This window comes from Antedon bifida, chromosome 4 (assembly GCF_963402885.1).
Source record: "Antedon bifida chromosome 4, ecAntBifi1.1, whole genome shotgun sequence".
Lineage (NCBI taxonomy): Eukaryota > Metazoa > Echinodermata > Crinoidea > Comatulida > Antedonidae > Antedon > Antedon bifida.
This window is the reverse complement of record NC_136229.1, coordinates 25658192-25682501: the sequence shown is the minus strand read 5'-3', so window position 1 is coordinate 25682501 and position 24310 is coordinate 25658192. Positions and strand designations below refer to the sequence as shown.

Here is a 24310-nt window from a genome sequence, read left to right as displayed (position 1 = left end):
GAAATCACCGCTAAACATCACGGTTTGTTCTCCACCTCGGGAATAAACACATTCTGTGTTTTTTTTATTGTAACAAAATGGTCAACTTAATTCAAAAGTAAAATAAAAAAAGCAGCTTTTTTTGAAATAATATTATTCCTCCACAGGTTATTGCGAATGTCCAACTAAAGATTTATCAATTTCACAATAATATTTTGTTTTGGTGATGAGTGAAACAACACGATCACATGTGGCAAAATCACAAGTATAATCTACATAATTACTTTGGTGTAAAATGCAAATAATGATTAAAAAACATTAATCTTCGACCGTAAATTACTTAACTCGATGCTTTTGCACTTTGCTTTATAAGTAAATTTCTTTAATTAATAATTTAGAGATTTTGTTTTTAAACACAGAATTGATCAGTTTATACTCTGAAATCACCGCTTAACATCACGTTTTGTTCTCCACCTCGGGAATAAACACATTCTGTGTTTTACATTGTAAAATTAAGAAGAAGAGCCTTTAAAAGTCCAGTTGTTAAAGAAGTAATTATTTGTATCGTAAAGGGCATGATTTATTGTTGCGCAAATGTATTTCAATTCTGTTCGTGCCGATGCTTGTGTATATGTTATGGTCTGTTACAATACATTAATGATTTTTGTTCAGTATCGTAAATAAACCGATAACTGTGATTCTGCTTACCGCATTTAACTGTTGAGTGCTATGACAGAATAGACAACTAGTGTTATTTTCGGATGTTGTTTTAACTATTGTAAACAACGTCATAAAACCGTATCGATGAAAATAGTATGACAAATATTAGGCGATGAAACCAACACGGGTATAAATAATCACTAAATGCGTTTTTACGCAACGAATAAAGGACTGATGATGTAGAGTTGTCGTTCAAAAGGGCTTCAACTCTACATCACCTTGACAACTAAATTCCCAACGTATCATAATGTCCATGTTATTGCCTTTCTAAATGTGAACGTTAGGCTCGTGTCACAATAGCCTAAGCCTACTCCATACCAGCGATTATCTCATTTCGCCGTTGGTATTAGGTAAATACTTGACAAGCGTAAAGCAGCGTTCACACACAAGATCCGAGATTATTTTTCATACTTCGTGGCCATTCTTAATTATTCCGAGCCGTTGTTTAGTCCGTGTTCTATAACCAATTGGATTTGGGACCCGATTCTCGATATTGTATCTAAATTTAATCAGTACCACAGGAAAATGTCGTAAAACAGAATATACTATAGTATCGTATACCATAACATAACTCAGGGAAAAGTGCCTGGCTAACCCTTAATCTAACCTTCTGTGATACAGGCATCACATGCGATACATAGTATATACGATTTCCTTATAGTAGGCCTACTGTAGGCAAAGATAATCATCTTACTGCCTAATACTTTATTACTTACTTACTAATGCTACTTACCTCTTCTGCTAGGACCGATTTTCTTCAATAGATATACCTATGTAAAATAAATTAGAAACGATAGTTTAAAATAGTATAATATGCTCTTCGGTAAATCCTCAATGTTGTTCCCCAACACTAAATGATACGAATAATGAATAATGGAACGGATCCTTTAGCGACTTGACTTTGACACTGGGGAATTCACCGAATTAGAAGTGGCTGTTTTGTTAGGCAAAACGTATTGTTGTCCAATTCTCCTTTCTTACGATGTTTACAAACCTCTTAGCAAAACATAATTTCAATACTAAGTATTTCAGCACGTCCATGGTATTGTGAAGTAACTTAATCCAATAGAAGTTGAAATTTTTCAGCTATAATAACAAGCTCTACTGTTTCGTCATAATGAACTTATTGATCTTATCCAGACTCTATTGAAGCTTTGATCAAATAATCATATAAATGAAATTTAATAACAACTCGAGTATTTGTATAAGTGCAAACAGTGAATTAATTGACTTTATTGTCAGTGTGCTTATTACACATACCGTAAATATGTTACAACCACTTCCTCAAATTTATGCACACGTAATAATTTTAGAAAATACTTCCGTATAATTTTTGAAGATTTAATAAAAAATGTTATATAATATTATTTAATATATCATATTTTATAAATATTATTATTGTATACATAATTTAACCTTAATAGCATTGCAAGGAAATAACATCCGCGTTAATAGTGAATAAATCATTATGGACTGAAAACAGTACAACCAGTAGGTATTTGAAATTTGGAGTTGCAAGAACTGCATTTTGGTACTTAATTAAACATAAAAGAACATCACACTTGAAGCATTTTATAGATTGAACAGGCGCCATATTTGTTTTCAAGCAGATACATTTTCTCTTTGATGGGACGGGACACAACACCTTTGAATTAGAACCCATGCAGCACTCATGTCAGAGTCACAGTCACAGATGAAGGAATTTAAATTTTAAAATGAATTATTAATCAAAATATTTACTTATTTAATCAATAAGTGGTTGACAACTATTTACATTTTGTGTACCTAAAGAATACAGTAAACACTTCAACTTAAAGCAGTTGTTTATTTTGTAAGAAGTTCTACCACTGCTAATCACCTTTCAAATGTGTTTTATTCAAAACATGAACTTACTTACAAGTTACATACTGAACAACTTATTCAAAAAATAAATTATTCAAAATATGAAGATATTCACATACATGAATCCATTGACAAACATAAACTTATTTATAAACATGATATTTAAAAAATTATAAAAACCACTTTCAATTCCATCAATTACATTTTCTTTAAAATCAAAGTAACACGCTGGTAAACATCATTACAACACATCCTAAATAACTATATACATTTTAAAATTGCTTCTTCTGAAGTTTTTCAAGGTAAAGCTTAGTTTATTGAAAATCATAACAAAACATCAAACGCAGAGATAGCCCTATATAGTAGATTGAAAGATTGGTTTCCGAAGATTTATCTTGGCAATTATCATTGGGTGCCAGCGACCCCTTTTATAAATGGATGACATACCCGACGTCATATTAATTGATTACATTATCAGTAATGTTATGTAGTTCAGGTTTGATAATATGAATGAGACTTCGTTTGGTTTTAGAAAAATAAAATCCCACTTTATAAACCATGGCGCCACTCATACAAATGATTAAATACATAAAAAAATAAAGAAAACATTTTGGTTCTATCACGACACCAGGCCTAAATTGAATACAAAATTCAATTACATACTGATATACACGACAGTTCATGCACAAAATTATTGCCAGTGGCATATTTTTTACCACACTGAACTACATAATGGCAAAGGTCATATTTTAGTAGTTGATAAAATGCTTAATATATATCTCTTAAAACGACAAATAAATCATAACATTGCAAGATAATTAAGCCTTGTTATTCATATTATGCAGTTTGATTGATAAATCTCAATAATAATTTGCTTTATAATTATTCTAATTATAGAGACGAAGAGCACTATCAAATCCTATTATTTTCTCATAAATTAAACATAGCTACAACCAGTTTAGTATACTAACTAGCCGATTATCGGTGCTGTCTCTATAATTTACTCGGATTTTTTCCGCCAAACATACACATTTTAATCAATGATACCCTTTAGAACTTTTAAAATAAGTAATAAATAAAATTAGTAACCTGCTCAAATTATACAAACGTCATAAAAAAAATTGATACTTGGATAAAATCGGTAACCTTTTCGCCAGACATACACACTTCATCAAGAAACGATGTATACCTTGATGATCACACCTTTTACCTTTACCTAGATACAATTCGGAATTTTTTCGCCAAACACAATACACAATTTTATAAAGAATACATTTTTGGTATGATAAAATTATCCACGTGTCTTGATGAAATGTATGTTTTGCAGAACATTTCCAAATTTTATCCAAGTACTAAAATAATCACAGATTTAATCAAGTATACCAACATATCAAAATTACCCATGTATAAACAAATGTCAACGTTTTGTTTTCATTTTTTGAAGTTTGTAGACGGAAATATTATACCGAAATTAACAAATGACAATACCGTATGTGGATTAATATTCTTGTTTTTTTGGCATACATAGTTCATGTTAACCAATATTATCAAGACCGTAACAGTTTGGCAAAAAGATTTCACCAACAATCAAACTCGTAGGTTTATAGTGAACGGTAACAACGACAGGCTACTAATCTAAACTTTTTTTATTTTTTTTTATTGAACACTTTCATATTTCAATTTAAAAAATAGCTTAAAATAATAACACTTTCTTATTAATAATAATATACAATATACATTTCTCTTAAGAACAAAATATAAATAATTTCATAATGTAATAAATATAAATCTACTTTTTCTTTTCTCTTAAAAACAAAGTCTATAAATAATTTGTTGTCAATTTTTTCTTTTATAGCATATTTCAATTAAAAAATAATTTAATTAAACATAAACTTTCTTATTCAAATAAATAGTTATTACTTACTAAATAAACAGACGATAAAAGTCTATAAATAATTCAATTCAATTTTCTCAATTTTAAACAAAAAGGAGTTATTACCTAAAATTCTATGCACAACTTTATATTGAAACCATATTAGTGGTGTGGACATAGTAGGTGAGAAAGACATGGTATTAATAATTTCCCACTCTTTATCAACATATAAAGTATCCAATGCCTTCCCCAACTTAATTTTAGCTTTCGATTGTTTTTTTCTGGAGTTGATTAGAGTATTATAAATTAGCTTTGATCCTTTTTTATTTTTAATAACTACACTAAGGTTAAAAGGTAGTAGTGGGCTATTTATTTTTCCTTTTGGAGAAATTTGATTTAAAGACGTATGTTGTCTGACCGCATTTATTAGGCCTAATCTAAACTTAGAGTATAGTAATAATAGTTATGCTCTATGAATTATTGTCCAGAAAGCGGCTAAGAGTAAACATCAACAGCAATAATAAAAAAACACAAGCAACATGCAATCAAATATTTAGATTAATAGCAAAAACAATACCAATAACAATAACACATAAAACGTCGTAAAAAAATTCTAATAGTAATGTTATTACAGATACTTTGAAAACGTTTCAGTCAACTATTCTTTTTTTAGGAACATATTAAATTTCTGAAAAAAAGTGAATGTTTCATTTAACTATTTCATTTACTGTGAACATCCCTAAGGTTCATCTGGAATGGCTGCCCTTTTGGAATACCATTAAAGATGTATGGGGAAAATATATCTTTAAACACCATCTCTTTCACAAGAGGCAATATTTCGGAGTTTACGCAAACCCTGAAGTTTTGATAGAGATAGATAATACATATTTGTATTTGTATTTCTTTTTTTTTGTAACATCAATCCAGAGAAATTCAAATCCACATTTTTGTGACAATTAAATTACTTTGAACTTTTATCTTTGATAAGGTATACGTGTATAGCATTTTAACTAACCTATGTAGACATCCTTCAAAGCAATAGTTACAGAAAAAAGCAATGACCAGTCATGCGCAGTAACCATTTTGTACACTGCGTATTAATTGACATAAAAATAGCATAAAATGCATTACTCTTAGCTTAGCGATCTGATCGGTTCAATTCAACTACAGTATAACCTTTTACCACATGCTGTTAAAAAACGAATCAAAATATCCAAGTTATTACGAAGTTGCTTGCGGCTATTATGAAGTTAATTTGCTATTTTATTCCTAGAAGACTATATCTATGAACTATTAAGACGCTAAATGAATATTTTAAAGACCTTATTTCTATTTGAATGTCTACAAGTTTGCAGACCCAATCAAAAAAAAAACTAAACGTATCTGACAATTATTGTTTGAATCAAAGGACACTGAATCGCCACATTAACCTACTGCATCGCAACCTGGTTAAATGAAAAGTAAATGCTAAATCACCTTTTGAGGTTGTAGTATAACTAGGCTATATCATTATGGAAAAGTATGACTACAGGGCGAAGATTAACAAAAATAATAAGACAAGTTTGCTGAACTGTCGCTTGTGATTGGTCAATTCGCTTGTATTGCGGCTTACGTCCTTGCGTTTCGTCCTAGTGGGAACCAAGCTTTAACGGACTAAGCAATATGCAGACTAACTTGTTCCGTTTAATGGAACGAAGACGGTGCCTTTCAATTAACACCAGAAAAAAGTGTGAGTGGGCATAACACAACTTTGACTTTCACCAGATCATTTACGGCATCAATTATTAATAGAAATTACGAATTTTAGTTAGACCTATTTGGCACAAAACCGTTGTGTCAATAAAGTTCGAATACGAAGCGTAATATGTCGTCGGTAATACATAATCTTAAAGTCGATTATCTGTACCGATACTTTGTACAATGTCATAAACAATTTTGATATTAGATTAGGCTTATGGCCTATGATACAAGCGTCACATGTGACCCATATATTACACGGTATCACATAATGTGCCTATGTTACTGAAGTAATAATGCGGAGGTAGAAGAGAGAAGAGCTATATCCATTACCCGAGTAGAGTACAAGCATGTATCCGTTACGCTCTATTGCCTTTGGTGTTTCTGTACCGTGTAATTTAAACTTAAATCAACCATCCCCTTTAAGTCAAACAACCTGTCAACTAAAAATAATGTCATTATTGATATCACAATACATTACATTCACATTGTGTATCTTATGTCAGTATTAACGCATCGTGTCCTACAAAAGGTCATCGTTCGTGGTGGCAAATATGCATTAGCAACCAACTTGTAACAGATATGTTTATAAGGTAACCGGTATTTGTCAATTCAGCTTTCTAAAGTTTCAGAGAGTTAAGAACTCTACCAGACTTGATCCAGTTATTACAGCAACATTTACTGAATAAAAGGTAAATATTGTATGACGACAACGATGACCGAGACGACGATGCAGTTGACGATCGTAATACTTTATATATAACCCAGTACGATCTGTCACCACTGTATATATCGCATGCAGTATACGAGACTCTACCTCTTCATGTAAACTATTTTATTGCCGCGAAATGTGACTAACATATAGGCCTATTAGAAATGTGGGCTTTTCTAAATGGAAGTGACACAAAGTTACTTGTAGACCTTATCCGCACTGCCCAGATAGTTTAAATTATTTATCAAACGTCCACGAACATTTTATAGTGATGTCTCACACGGCCCATGCCGGGCCACAAGTACTTTAAATGATTTCTCACGTGGCCATCACATACATTAAATGGTTTTTCACACGGCCACGAACATTTTAAATTATTTCTGACATTTCAAAAGATTTCTCACCGGACACAGATTTTTTTTAATGATTTCTAACACGGCCACGGGCATTTCAAATGGTTTTTTACACATTCAAATGATTTCTCTCGCGGCCACGAACATTCCAAATCATTTTTCACACGGACAGCCACGGGCATTTAAAATAATGTCTCTGATTTTCACAAAGGTACGGACATTTTCAAATTATTTCTCACGCGGATTTCTCATACATTAGGCCTAAATGGTTTTTCACACGGCCACGAACATTTTAAATAAGTTTTCACACGGACACAGACATTTCAAATGATTTACCACACGGACACAGACATTTTGAGTGATTTCTCACACGGCCACGGGCATTTCAAATGTTTTTTTACACATTCAAATGATTTCTCTCGCGGCTACGGACATTTCAAATGACTGTTCACACGGCTACGGACATTTCAAATGATTTCTCACACGGCTACGGACATAAAACATTATTTCGCTTACCTATATTGACTGACCCAATTTTTAAATATTATATGATATTGACATTATAACATTTCAGCCGAGGATATTTATTACCGAACCATTTCAAAACTACTTAAAGACACAAAGCTCATAAAAATCTTTCAGTATGAGATTATCTCGGGATACTTCACAGACGTCTAGTCTACATTTATTTTATATAATAAATAACACGATATCATTGGTGATTAACATTTTATTATTTGCCATATATTTTAATCAAAATAATAAATCTTTATTTCAATCATAAATATCATTGGTCAATCTACAATTTTTTTAAATTAAATAAATACTATATTATTAGAGTTTAATATATTTTTTTCAATTCAGTTCGCATAATTCGCTAATGATCATGTTAAATTTATGGTTAAAAATTGTTTTTGAAATTGAAATAAAAAAAAACATAACAATATCATAAATTACTAATAGATTCAGTATACCAACGAGTTTTCTTTTATCAAAATACACCGGAATCGCGCTACTGTGTTTCCAAATAATATTGTAATTCAGTATTATAGCAAATACTCTGATACTGTGTCACATATGGATCACATATGGCGGCTGCATTAAGGCCATAACTCTAACCTAACTTTAACATATAAATTGCCTAGAACATTGTACAAAGTGTATCCAGTACCAAGAATCGGCTAAATAATGTATCGTTTTATTTGATTACCGAATAAACTAATGATTACGTAATATACATTCTAAGTAATGGAAATAGGCTTAAATAACGTGAATACATTTTCACGAATAATATAACAAATAAAATAATTAATAATTTAAATAGATTGATCTTATTACAATAGATGAAAGAAGATATGTAATAATTGTATAATTTAGTTTGGCAAAAATTGATAACTCTTTTGAAAAATTATGTAATAATATATCCAATGATAATAAAGTGGGATGATCCCACAGAAGACAAAATAGATGAATTAACATATCCACATTTTTCTGCATACCTGCACTAATATTTAAATCAACAAAACGAATTACTGTATACATAATTATAATGATAATTTGAAATTCAGCCGAAGCACGTCATTTGAAGAAAACATAAATTATATGGGATATTTTATAGTGGAAATTTCATACTACTAAAATGTTTTTTAATAACATTAAAAACACATAAATACATAAAGTTGTCTGATTGAATGTTCTTTAGTTATTATATTTCGAAGTAAATTTTGAAATTACTTTAGTTTTCAAATCACGTTTGATACAACTTGTGATTTCCAAGCCCCCATTAAAACGATTTTCGTAATTTAATAGCTTAAACGACACATGATATGCGTTTATATTTCAATGGAGTATGTAAATTTCCCTAGTTGACGTGTATCAAGCATTAAAACGCATTTATAATGCTAATTTCAGAAAGAAAATCAACTACATTGGGACTCAGTTTATTATGTTTCTATCGTGTAGAAAATAAGAAAGCGCCGGTTAATCTCGATCATATCAACACAACAGTTAATGAAACTCCACATTCCATTGTTCATATGGAAATTCCGTGTACAGTATATCACTTGTGGATGTCTGTATCTCGAGAGGCTGTGTCAATGTTAGGGTCATAGTTTATGGTACAGTCGCCACATGAGGTGTACACCACTGTATCATGGAGATTTTCAATGATACTGAACACATTGTATCGATACAGAACTAAAATTAAAGATAAACTAATCAGTAAACCAATCAAACCGTATATGAGGTATTATAGGCCAACCAATATAAACCTACTGACAGAGATACGACGTGTATTAAAAGTACTTAATACAGCTAGACTCGTCTAGATGACCTTTGATAGTCAGTTAGACTCTATCTAGCGACAGATGTAGAATCGGGTAAATATGCCTATACTCTTTTTTATTATCTAATCTAAACGTAAGTTTACCGTATATCATGTAGTATATTCTCAAGTTATACGTTATGCATATTTACCAGCCTAGTAGAACTCTTAGAGCAGGTGGCCAATGTCTGATAGGTAGTTCCCAAGACTATACTAGAGCATGTACATACAGCCCGGAAAAGCTTTTGCTGTGGCAGCTCCAACACTGTGGAATTCCCTACCAATTTCAACCAGACAGTGTACTACTCAACATTCTCGCAAGACCCAGTTGAAGTATTTCCTTTTCAAACAAGTTGTTCATTAATTTAACGTATTGCCATTTCTCTTCTATTTTAATGTATGCACAGCGCACTGAGAGCTTGCTTTATATGCGCAATATAAGAATGAACTATTATTATTATTACATTATAAAAAAAACCCAATAAATCGATAATGAATAATAAATCAATGACTAGTCTCAAAATCTCCAACTGCCAGAAACATGCAGTCAATGAGCATTCTTCTGTCAGACATCCAGATTAGTCAGTCAATCAGTAGGATGAGTCTTCTGTTAAACAGTCGGTATAGACATGAGTTGTTGACATGTCCAGTCAGTTAGTAGCCAGTCTATCAACAAATCACCAGTCTAACTAATATTATAATAATGGATAATTCTGTGAAGATTTAACTTCACAATGTCATTAACATATCAGCTTCCTTCACTACTGTTCCATTTGAAGGAATGGACGACGGCGCTATTCACTGCTATGATAAATACATTTTCCAGAATCATAGGTAAATTGTGTGACCAAAAAAAAAACATGTTTTGACATGTGAATGCTGTATCATAGACTCTAACCTTTAACCTATACTGGCCATGATGCACCACATTGATCCTTGAGATGCTGTATTATACAATTTACCTATGCTCTACCGGATTAATATATTCATACGGAATTGAAAAACGGGTTCAGCAACTTCTTTCAGTTCCAGGAAATATGAAATAAAATGTATATAAACTTACAAAACCTGTGATCAAGGAATGTTACAAAGCTTGTGAGCTGTAAGCATTACAAATCTAGAGGTTGTCCGTTTCAACTGTCCTTGATGATACGATTTGAAGTTGCCAAGGAAGACATTCTTCGAAAAATATGAACAAAGTATACAACTATGTCTATGTCTTTGTTTTATGAAATATTAAACAATATAATATATTCCGCTTGCGCTGATGGATGGTCAGGACACGTGTAGTGTCGTCGCTTTTGGCGAAGGTTTAGGTCTTGGCATTTTCTTCCCACTCATTGGTGAATTCTACATCACATGTCAACTCGGTCAATGATATGGTATCTGTAGCTTTCCACTTTATTCGCGTGCCATAGACATAAGTCTCAATAATAATAACAAGAAGTTGGTAGGGTTATTGAATCAATGTCATGTTTGATTTGTTACAACATAAGAGTAGTAGGGACGTACAGAATCGATTAATTTCTTTCAAAGCCCTTAGCCAACAGATTAACTCTTACTAGAACAAATATACTTTATCGTGATACAAGTAAGTGTTATTTGTTCAAACTTCAAAACTGAAGTTTTACCGTAGTCTGTTAAGAACATTAATTGCTATTCTTTTTCTATTTCTACATACTATCAATTTTCTCACGATTGTCAAGAATACGAGTAATAACAAGCTAAGCCCTCATTCAATTTGCAATTATCATTGCATTCATTCATTTCATTTTGATTGTGTTAATTGTCTCAGAATTCACTAATGGTAAGAATAATAACTATAAAAATAGATCATTAAAATACAACACAAACATAAAAAAAGTATCACAGAAACTTACAAGATATGTACTCTAGTAAAAAGGGTCTAAATTACGTTTAATGTATTAATTAAAGATTGGGTCAACGTTTATGTGCAAAATGTCTTGCTGGAGCGTAAAGTGTTGCGTCCAGTGGCAGTGTCACGATTCGTGGGAATAAATGTTTAAGGTTTTGCATTTGTATTTCAATTTGTAAGTGAATGACAACGAACATCATCATCATCATCATTATTTGTGTGCTATTATACTTAAAGTTGTATATCATAAAAGAAAATACATAACATGATTATAATACTGTATTATCTTAAGGTTTCAGTTTATTTATTTCAATTGCGCACAGGCTAGAATGAAAAATTGTGAAATTGTATTTACATCTACATATTTGTATATGCATATTAGGGGGAGTAGAAGTTGGTGGGGTTTGGGGTGTTGTCGTAGGTAAACAGGAAAATAAAGATTTTTCTCTGAGCATCCCTGTTGTGCTTATTTAGAATTGGAAAATTATTGCTATATAACTTATATTTGCTTATGACTTTTATGTGCAGTTTTACATGGGCGAATGTTCATTTACTAATTAAACTATTTAAGCCAGAACTTATGTTGTATGCTTCTTTATTTATTATTCTATGAGTTTGTTAATTGCCGCAGTCTCCGAGTAGCAAAATATAAATAATACTATGACAAAATAAGAAGTAGAAAATCGATTAATTATGCGAGTAGGGATCCACCACTGACCAAAATGTCTGAAATGGTTGTATAATAGTAGTTGGAGGGTAGGTTATAAATTATAGTTAACTGCTGAACACACCTACCGTGAAGTGAATACATTATTATGAATATATATAAATGTCTTCTTTTAAAGTGCAATTGTGATTATTACAAAAACAGAAAAATGCCTCCGGTCACTTCATCACCTTTGGCAATCTGAAGACTGACTGAGAATGATTAGTTTTAAGTATAATTCCAAACTGTTCATTGCGCGTCTATGAATTTGACGTAATTATGCGTACCCGTCTATGCCATTTTTTTTTTATTCGCACGTCAATGGCTTTAATAAGACTATTTTATTCCTTATGTATAAAAATACAAGTTCAGTATTTCTATTCTTACATGTTGGTTGCCAGAATGGTAACCTTTAAAAAAACATAACAATTGTTCTTCAAGAACAATAAAATACAATAAATACAGGAATAATGAACGTATGACGTCAGCGAATACACTAAAAGTTTGAAACGCCTATTAACCCGAGGTTTACAATAATTAAAGTGTAAGTAACAATGGTGAGTATGAACTGTTAAAAACAATTAGTTTTCTAATCTGCAACATCTATTAATATCCGTTTACGGATTCAAAATAGATAAATCTCATCACTTGTAAGCGGTAATTTATCAGCTATTGCTGACTTGAACAAGAAGCTAGAGATGGAAATGAAACAATGTTAAAACAGCATTAAAAGCCTATCCGTCAAAATATTCGATTAAAGTCCCATTCACACCAACGTGAAAAAGTTAGGCGAGAGTGTTAAGTGATATTTCATATTTATTGTAGTAGTATTTGTCTTTTGACGATTTGTTCTCTGAACTACAACATTTGCATGTGGAAAACAATATTCGTTTTCGGTCGCACGAAGGTGAATTGCTAGACCTAGGCAAAGTGTGTCGTGACTAAAAGTTGCAGCGCTGGCGCACCGCTTGTGGCTGTCAACCTACCGCGTTGGCGTGAGTGGGTCGTAATTGACTGTATGTGCTAAATGTACCATGAGTTGGAAGCAATTATACAACTAATAAATCAGTGTCGTGCATTCTGGATGAGCACATCATTTAAACTTATACATACACATTGTGAATTTTAAACTTAAACTAAAACTAAACCTATCGTATTGAAGAGAATAATACTTATTAATGTGTTACAGGTATTCCCAATCTGCTAAATAACGTTTTAATGACGCACGGTAAAGGAATAATCAGACAATTGTGTAGAAGAATCCTGACTAGCAGACTACAGTTCATCTAGGGATATTAACCCAGGCCTACCATTCATCAAACTTATTTCACAGAAAAAGCTGTTTTAATGTGAAGAAAAGAGTACGCTAAACGATGTCTCTTGTACATCCTAGTTTCATGAACACAGCACCTACATTGGGTGAATCAATAAAGAGTCTGTCTTCAGACTAGTTGATGAGAAAATGTTTTTAATGAGACGAATAAATCTCTTTTCGACAAGGTTTTTAATAGCATCAAGATAACCTGAAGAACATTGCTTTATCAACTATAAGTAGATAATAGTCAATGAGTTAGATGGCAGAAACATTAAACACAATACTTTCATATACAGACTCATGTATACAATATAGAATTAGCATTTTCAATTATGCAGTTTGATTCATTCATGTATTGTTTATTAGTGTTGACTTTGATGGATGTTTCATGCTCGCAGTGTTGTATATACGCTTGTAGTAGTCGCAGCAGCATGGTTGGATGGGTATTGATTCTGATTGGTCAGAAGTTGAGAAGTAATCGTCACCGGGTTGTTGAAAGTAAGTACACTGTAATTAATAATTAATAAACCAAGCATTTTCCCCTATGAGGCATAGCGCCCCCTGTAATGTTTTATATTACGTCATTCTAATGAATTATTTATGATTTCTGTTTTAAAATAATGCGACCCGGAAAGATTCAAAAGCAATTGCGAACAAGAAGAGGGTCGGTAGAACTGGAGGAACAGGACAGATCTGGCCTTGCGCAAAACGAGTCATGTGTTAATGATGATGAATCATGTTAATTAAAGTATGTTATATCATACTGATTGTGTACTGCGTGCACGCGCGCGCGTGTGTATGTGGCTATCAATATATGTGTTTACCTACAGAGGATGTGGAAGTATGCAGGGAATTAATGATTTAAATAAGTAGTTTTATAACTGACATGTTGTTGATTTGCCTCTGGCAAGAAACATCACCTACAAAATGCAAAGATGACAGAAATTAATTAGTGTTCACAACTAAATTGCACACTGTGTGCTGTATGACATAACACCCTGTCATACTATAAGCAAAACGAATGAAATATGACATGCAACGTTTCCATTAAACATTACGAGTATATTAAACTAATTGACACCCGTCTGATGCATAAATGCACATCCTCTTTTGTTTCGATCTTGTTGTATATTAAATAAAGTTTGTTGCATTTACTGTACATGTCATTGTTGTTAGGATTATTATATTAATTACGGTATTTCTGACCAATGGTCAAGGAACAACTGTGTGTATAAATCAATGCCACTTATGCCTCGGCTGTAACTTTATTTTAACTCATGTGTAGATGTGTAGACCTTAATGCCACATTTATACTAACTTTTTTATATGTTGTTCGTGGTCAAATTCACAGTACACACAATTACCACCCTGTATGTGAATGTAATTGGTCAATAGTAAAATAGTCTGTACCAGTATTATACGGACTGATGACAACGAACAGTCAGTTTGGCATGTAGGCAGTGGCGTAACGGCTAATGAGAGCTCACTGGCTAAACCCAGGGGCCCCGGAGCTTATTGCGGACCCGGACCAGTGCCAAGAGGAACAAACAAGCATTAAAATAATGTCGAAAACAGTTAAAAACGAGGCCTCCAGCGTTGGAGGGCCAATTAGGGTTCCTAAACCAGCGGCCTCACGCATCTGCGTTACGCCACTGTTGTAGGGCATGCGCAGATGTATGCAGTATCAGTTTCGGTAACTGTAATCGATGCTCTATTCCGATTTAGGTCATGTAATTCAAATAAAAATGGTTGATTATACTAACCTAGTATTTAATGAAACTGATACTAAAACGGATATTGCAGGCCTAAAGCAGTATCGTTATGCGCCCGTAGTTTAAATTGATATAACCAATCATGTTACGCCTTTTATAATGCGAGTTGCGAAACGTTGTTAGATATCACTGCCAAATTCTAAAAATTCATCTACAAAGTAATAGTATTTTTTTAAAGTTTCTAACCGGTCACCTTTAAAGCCTAATGTGTTATTGTAAGAATCTAGAATTGCCCATAGTAGTGTATGTCAATGTTCATTATAGCTTATACAAAACACACCTGTGGCTGAATTCATCACATGTCTTTTGATACAGAATCGATCCTGACTTTATTTCTAAAAAGTCTATATCCAGGGTTTCATCAATGCAATGATATACCCGACTGCGATCGAATCTTCTTATGGCGTTTTGATTTATGCTGTTGTACATGTTGAAAGCTGCTACATATTGACTGATTAAAACTGACTGACTGATCACATAGTGACTGATTGATAACTGACTAATAATTACTGACTGACTAATTGACTAGCTGATTATCTAAATAAACAACCTGACTGACTTACTAATGAGTGACTAAATGATTCACTGAATTATTCTTGACTGACTAGTGAATTACTGAGTAACTGAATGATCTGACTAACTAGTGAGCGACTGAATGAACTGTCACTCTCTGACTAATAAGTTACTGAGTGATTAATTTATTAACTGACTGGCTGATTAACTGACTGAATTAATTAATGTATAGATTTAACAACAACATGAGATATGAACACATAAGTGAACGACCGCGTGAAAGAATAAACACCTAGTGTCAACTAGGTGATGCGGTCAATGTTATACATTCAAGATATAAAAGGCATTTGAATCAAAGAAAATGTGCATTGTATGTCTTTAGCGAGTTTGAATTAATAAAACCTATTAGAACAGAAGCAATGGGGTGTTGGTAAAAAGTAGCGATATATACATAAAATATTAAACAAATAATCAACAATTCTAATGCTCTTTACATAGTAATTTATCCTTGCTGCATATATAGGATCACGTGACTTCTAAGCCTGCCGCATTAGCAGTGAACCCCCTACTCGTTGGGTTATCAAGTTTAACTACTCGAACAAGAGCAAATTAATGTAAGCAAGAAATATATACGACCTTAAGAAATTGCGATAACTCATTAGGGGTGCTCATTGTAAGGCAGAAAAAACAATTATAATTCTGTAGACTGCTTGCATTTAAACGATAAATGGGAATGATTTATGTGATGTAAAAGGAGAGATATTGCAATATACATTAAATGTTACTGTTTGTACTTAACGTTTCTGATAATCGTAAGAACCGTCTTGGGAATTAAATCAAAAACAAGCGTCAAGAATTGACGATCAGTAGAACAGTGATACTACAAGATGAATTGCTTTTAAGTGTTGTAAATATAAGTAATACTAATAATAAGAATAATAAATAAGCATTATTCAAACCTCAACAAAACTGTTTATTTTATATATGACATTATATAATGTTTCACTAGGCAAATATATGAGTTTAGCTTCAGGACTGAATATAATTATACAGGTATACAATCATTAGAATACCACTTTGTTATAACAAATTACCACATTAAATTAATCAACTTATGCCTATGCTGAAGTTACAACTTTAGATCTATTCAAAATGTATATTAAAATGTCTATAGTAAATATGTTCTTTTATTTATTATAAGCCTATAAATAAAGAGCCATCTGTTCTATAAAAAAAACTATCTAATATTTTTTAATATTCTTTTTCAGAAATTTGAACAAACAGTGTGAGTTGACACCGGTAGACGTGGAGTTAAGATACTTTACTATTGTTTTGTCATTTTTCATAAGCAGGTTTCTTAACACAGTGAAAACCATGCGTTTTAAAATGATGAACTATAAGATACTCAATGAAACAATAATTCAACAGCAGTGGATAGAAAATGTTAACAAGTTAAGTAATCTTGAGTTCGTTTGAAGTAGCAGAGCCAAAGCAATCATTCTTTCTCTGTCTTTACTTGCAACGCTGCTCATACATCATCAACGCTACGACGAAAAAGAAAACGAATCGCGCAGTCTAACTCAACATGACATGAAGTAATTTCAGTTACCTAAGATACTATTTCTATTTTCAATTATTAAGTTAAAAGAAAGCATTCCATAAAATCAGATTAGTGCATGCTACAAAGTAATCTGAAATCTTATCAAGTAATTTGAAATCTATAAGCTGATAGATTTACGTCGGATTATAATATTGAAACAATAAGAAAGACATTAATAAAAATCAGATTAATGGTTATTGTAATATATAGACCTACATATATATTCTACAAACATGCACAGTTTAAAATAAAATTTCAAGTGTTGTATAATGCATAACAAACTCGTTACACGTTTAACCAATTTGTTTTTCAATTAATTTTAAATAATTATGAATATATTTCAAACGTCAGTAGTGCCAATGGTTTGATTACATATAGCTAACATTCCGGAAACTACTTTTCTTAGAACCCTCTATTTAACATTTACCCTGGACAGCAAACCATACAATACAAAAAAAACCCAATGCGATGCCGTTGTGGCACATTTCATAAGGTAAACAAAACGGTATTTGAGAAATTATAGAAGGAGAACTGCAGGAATATATGAACACAATAAATGGTACAACATGTTAAAATAACAGATATAAGAGACACATCAATTTAAATAGAAAAAAAGTTCTTCCTAAAGTAACTATTAATCATTTGTTTACAATTAAATTACAATTAAATTGATTGATCGGACTATAAATCGTACTATTTTTATTATTTCATTCTGTAAGTAATTCGTGTTTGTTATTTCGAAGCATACGTACTTATAACTCTGACGTCACTGTAGCTCAATCTAATTGGTCAGGAGTTGATAGAATATACCGATAGGTGGCGTCTTCCATAGGCGAAAATGTAGTTCTTTCATCTTTAATGATTTTAAAATTAATTTAGATCAAACTGTTTTAATAGTCTGCATTTAATTTCACAACGTAGTAGGAAAAAAATACTGGTAAGGAAGAACTAAATCAATGACCAGGACTGATGTAACTTAGTCCGTTTGCAGTTGGTTACTATATAACACAAAGCTGGAGACGTTTGGACACACAATAGAGAAACCAATTAACTTATACATAAGTGGCAGAGAGAAGTCCAATTATGTTAGATAATTAAGGTCACTTTTAATTATGTAAGTGACTCTTCTAAGCAATTACATCGTTGAACATTATGTTCACAAATCTATGTTTGAAGAAATTCAAATTTGGCTGATTTTAGAGAACGAATGAAAAGAAACACTCTAAGGAATGAGATGTTTGTTTATAATCAACAATTAAATAATAGTTAACCTTCAAATCCGTTTGGCATACACACAATAATCCGATAATAGAAATAAGATAATAAAATGCAAAACAAAAATTTTAAGAAAAGTCTCAACTTATGAAAAAAAATCTGGCTAGTTTTTTTTCTAGTGACATGCCATTTTTTTATTGTTGTTGCAAATGTATTCGATACTAACTGGGAACTGTCTAAAAGCCGAACATAATGTTACTTGGCTCAGAATGTAACATTTTAAATATATAAAAAAATGTGCTTCTGCTCAAAGTTGTTTCCTAGTAATCGTTTGTGTTGCTAAATATCCGATACAATAACTAAGAACTATCTGAAAGCCAAACATAATGCAACTCGGCTTAGAATGTACAATTTTAAATGTACCTCTGCTCGAAGTTGTTTTATATATAGTAATCGTTTTTGTTGTTGAATATTCGATGCAATAACTGGGAACTATCTGAAAGCCAAACATAATGCAACTCGGCTTAGAATGTACAATTTTAAATGTGCCTCTGCTCAAAGTTGTTTTTCAAGTAATCGTTTTTCTTGTTGAATATCCGATACAATAACTAGGAACTATCTGAAAGCCAAACATAATGTAACTCGGCTTAGAATGTTAAATGTTTATAAAGGTTAATGAAATCATCAACGTGAGTCCGCGTCGACATGAAGCTTCTGCAGGAAGTAATATCATCCTAATAGCAGGGCCTTTGCATCTAAATCGGTTCATATTTTAACCGATAAGTGCATTGTAAGAATCACCAAAACGTGAAGAGCACTTTGCTAGTCCAGAGCAAGCTAACTAAGACTTACCTAAATGATGAAACAATCGAAGTTAGAAATATCACGTGTCACAGCATGCTTGTGATGAATATCTAAAGTCTAGAGAATATAAGCTATAAGAATTTAAATTTTCCAACTAATGTGTTTTAAGAAATAAATTCAGGTGATATGAAACACAAACAATTAAATACGGCGACTATTCGTCTCATTGGCTTCAAGCAATAATTTATGAAAGATAAAAATAGTATTTATTTGCGACCCTGAAAAGCTAATATACCGTAGAGGGTATTGCACCAAAGGGTAGTGCGAAGTAGCACATTCGGCTGAACTAGTGGCGGTAATGTGTCGCGTACGATTTGTTAGGCTCTAGTTCAAATTCACCCATCTCTTTTCATGTCAAGGCTAGTCAGTAAGTCATAGCGCATGACAATAGAGTCTGTATTGTTCCCTGGTGGCATATTAGTATTACAATGATTTCATAATGTTGTTTGTTGAAATTGAATGATTCCTAATAGAGTTATAGATATAATTAAGTAAAACCACTTTCCTATTATAAGTATACTAGTGTTATACTCATAAAGCAACTTCCCAATGAAATTAAACAATGTGCTACAATTTCAGACTTTAAAGCCCAACTCACCAAACATTTGATCTCAAAATATTAAGTTGTAATTGTTTATATAATGCAGCTTATTTTTAATTGGTGTATCTCATTATAACTTTGTTTTGTTTTGTTTTATTTTGACTTAATTTGTGCTACTTAGTTTTGTTATTTTTGTATTTTATAAGTAATGATGGAGTAAGAGCAGTTTTCTGTTTGGGCTCATGCCTATTACTTGCTCCTGGCAAGATGAATTGTAAAATGTACTTTATGAACTTTTGCAAATATTGTAAATATTATTATTATTATTATTATTATTATTATTATTATTATTATTATTAGAGAAAAAGCAGCAAAAAAGGCGATACATTTTACTCATAAACTTTGAATAATGTATGATGCATGCATGATAAATGTCTTTGTGTTTTGCTGTCTATCATTAAACGTAGTGGTATATATTAATATCTCCTCTATTGGATGATTGACACTAATAAGAGACACAAGCAGCTGGACCGATGACTCTAGCAAATGACCTACCGTTCAAAATGCCACGTGACTCAAAATGGCCACGAGCAACTTGTATATGTTTAAGTATAGTTTTGATTGATTAAGATTATAGAAACTAAGTCTCGATATCGCTGTTTTTGTATGCAATGTTGTCACCCTGATTGATTCAGTTTCTGCTCGTCAAAAGAAGAGTGATGTGTTACCACCTTTTGCGAACACCTCACGACAAACATATCAATCAGTCACTGTTGAAATATGACAGTCAATACTAGAAATTATACTCAGGTGCAACATAAAGAAGCAGTGAATACTAAACGTAACCGAACGATGCCTCACTTGTACACAATTTAATACACTAAAATACTAAATATTACAACTAGAAAATACAATCAAAACGGAGTAATTAAGATATAAACATTATGCTGCACTTTTAAATTCTAAGTGAACTCCGAAAATGTCTCTAAAATGTATTAACTTAAGCGAAATAGCTTCGGGAGTGAATAAAATACATATAATTAAGAAATACGTGTACAATGACAAACTGCTCTTTGTAAAAAACAACTTTAAGTAAACATGTCCAATATCATATCAATGAAAAACTACGGTCTGTAAAAAAACAACTAGGCCGAAACATTCACCTAATTTAAATAAACATGTATCACTTAAGTGAAATCATAAGCATTCCTATTGACTTATGTTATAATACTTACCGGTAGTATTTATTGGGATATGTGGTTATAGAAATCACTAGTTTTGGTAAAACTTTTGAAGTGTGTGTTTTTATTTATTTGTAGTATTTATATTATATTTATCTATTAGATGCATTCGATTCTCCTAATGTAAAAACAACAGATAATGTTATTCTCTTTGAGCAACTAAAAAACAAGGCCAACAGCCATTAAGTCGCGTGCTACAATGCATAGTGATACCAGACCGACATTCAGACCGACAGACAGACCGACAGCCAGACCGACCAACCAACATAGTGAACTATAGAGTCGCGTCCACACGACTAAAAACTACAATCAATAAATTATTGAACAGAAGTATTTAAATGACAGTTTCTTTAAAAATAGTAACATCTTTAACAAGAAGTTCCGGAAATTACTGAAGTCAGATCAAGGAAATGAAATAAACACTAATTGTTCTGAGAAAAAAAATGAAAACTGATGCGTTCAAAAAATAATGAATGACAAGGGGAATTATTATATTTTGTTCATAATTAATTGCTAATACATATTAATTACGTAATTGATACAACTATTAGAATAATGGTTTAATATTAGTAATACATATTAGTGCTTTATGGCCAAACTGAAAGTTGATATTTCAATTCAGATTATTTTTATTTCAACTAGTTTGATCATTTCCAAACAATTAAAAAAAATTGTCAAAGATTTCAAAACAATATTAATTTCTCAATAATAATTCTATGTTTCTGTTCGAGTTTCTTGCATTTTTGACATTATCAGTGCATTACGGTAGAAGAAATATAAAATAAATTTATCTGTAATTATGCATTTATATCTCGAAAGGTCAATAAAATGTGGAAACAACAGTTTTTTTTACTGCAGATGTTCACACATTGAATCCTGAATTTTAATGCCTACGTACAAATCTAAAGACGACCTTAAATTTTGTTTCAAAATCTTCAATTCAATGAATGGTAATGTTGATGTATGATATTATTTCCGTGTATTTGAGCTGTCATTTCCTCAGTATTTTCTTACGTCAGTTGCATCCTCAGGTACATAATCGATATAAATTGGCCTCCTCAGGTTAAGAAAAGTTTTCTATAGAAAATGAACAATTGGAAAAACAACCTGAAGCAATTGACAATCTATTCGCGTCACACGTTGAAGCATCCATCATGTTTTTTTGTAAACGCAAACAGCTAATCCATATCTCTGAAATGTGCGAGGCAAAACTATAGTTTGAATCGCTTCTCTGACGGTTTGTTAATGAATAATTGCATTATAATACTAGTCAATGGACATAATGGATTATATAATATTTATACTTATATATTGGACTTTAAAATGGAAAAGTATAACATGTCTAGCAATTACTATACAACATACAACATAATTAGGCTATCATTCGAACCGAAGTAGAATATTGAGGATTAAAAGAGAATAACTTGAAATTAGAAGAAGTTGTAGGTAAAAGATATTGCAGAAGAAATAGTTGAAGAAGGTGAATAAGTAGACTTTGAACAAGAACGAATTAGGAAGAGAAGGAGGTGAAAAAAGGAAAATGAAAAAGAAGAAGAAGAAGGAAGGTGTGGAAAAAGAATAAAGAATAAAAAGGAAGAATACAAGAAACAGCTCTAAATGTAATAAACAACACGTTCTGTTGTTAATGGTAATAAACGAGTTGGTGTATATTCAATAGTGTATATTATCTGTTCGAAATACAATACATAATATTATTGAGAGAATTATACTGTATCGCAAAATGTCTTATATCAGCCAAATCATGTACTCTACGCTCTATAATATAAAGTTGAATGTAGTCAATTCTCCATATACCCAAAAATGTCTAAGAAAATAGGAGACAACACTTAAGTAAACATTAAAATTAATCTATACGAAATCATCACAGTAATATACTAATATGACATACAGTTTGTGTACATAAAAAAAACAAACAAATCAACTGATTTTAATTTTATATGTTGCTCAATGTATGGTTATAGTTATCACATAGCAATAACCAATGGCAAGAGCATCGTGGACATTTTGCCAGGTCAGTCATAACATTATAACATCTGCCACTTCTGATTAAATCAAACTACTGGCTAGTTTGTTTCAGATCAGATTTGATTTTATAAACAGGCGACTATTTTCTCTAGTTATTAATAGAATGATAGATATCCAATAGGTTGACAACCCAGAAGGCTAATATTCTAAAAAAAGCTACAGTACAAAATGTGAATGCAAATCTGGGGGAATAACCTGTGTCTTGCAGCGTAACCTGTTGTTAAGTTTACGGTTTGACTGTCCATAAAGACAGGGGTTTGACCAGTAGAGGGACACTGGGGAAATTGCCATAGTATCCATATAGTATAAAGTGTGTACAGTCACATCAAATGTGAAAAATATAAATGAATAGTATCAAAAACTAAAACAAACAAAATCACTTATTACTTTAATGTTTGATAATTACAGCCTGAACATTAATTTGATAGTATGATTTTTTGCTGGAATATTTAAAATAACAAGAGAAAAAACAAAATTAAAATGTCATAATTTGTCAATATAGATGAATGCATCAGATATTCACTTAAAAGATAAAGTGAATAATTATTCACAGATTATGCGATAATATTAATTGCTACCTGGAGACAACGTTTATGCATGCATAGCGATGTTAGTTGCTTATACTAAAACATTTTTAAATTATGAGAAAAACATTGTCATACTACAGTATCATTTGATCCTTATCTCTTAGTATTTAAAATACATTAAATCATTATAAAACAATATAAATCAAAACATTTAATCTAAGTATTCTATGTTATATTCTCAAGTGGTAACAGAATAGACCAACAGGTCGTTCTAAAATAAGGAACGACGACAGTTCGGATGATCCATCGCTTGTGATTGGTCAAATCATTTACGTTGCGCTTACGTCATTGTGTTGCGTCTCTAGTGGGAACCAAGCTTTATTACGAATATTGATATAAGCATAATTCATCAGAATATATGTAAGGTTATTAGAATATATAATATATATACGAAGATTATTGGAAACGATATAATTTATTGTAATTAATTTTGACGTCTGAATTGAAAATTACATGTTTAATTTAATCCATACATTGCACTGCTGACCGTGTCCT

The 24310-nt window shown here is 31.7% G+C and overlaps 1 protein-coding gene across 2 annotated transcripts in view; it reads right to left on the bottom strand.

Annotated features, from left to right (window-relative positions):
* LOC144840698 (calcitonin gene-related peptide type 1 receptor-like) overlaps positions 1-24310 on the bottom strand; it is a 58331-nt gene that overhangs the window by 25708 nt on the left and 8313 nt on the right. Inside the window, exons 1-2 of one of the 2 annotated variants that reach the window (XM_078696662.1) lie at positions 1694-1873; positions 1433-1469 (exon numbers count right to left, since the gene is read on the bottom strand). The gene's annotated coding sequence lies outside the window, so the exon portion shown is untranslated. Of the gene's footprint in view, positions 1-1432; positions 1470-1693; positions 1874-24310 lie in introns of those variants that run through there. The other variant, XM_078696661.1, reaches the window with a different exon arrangement.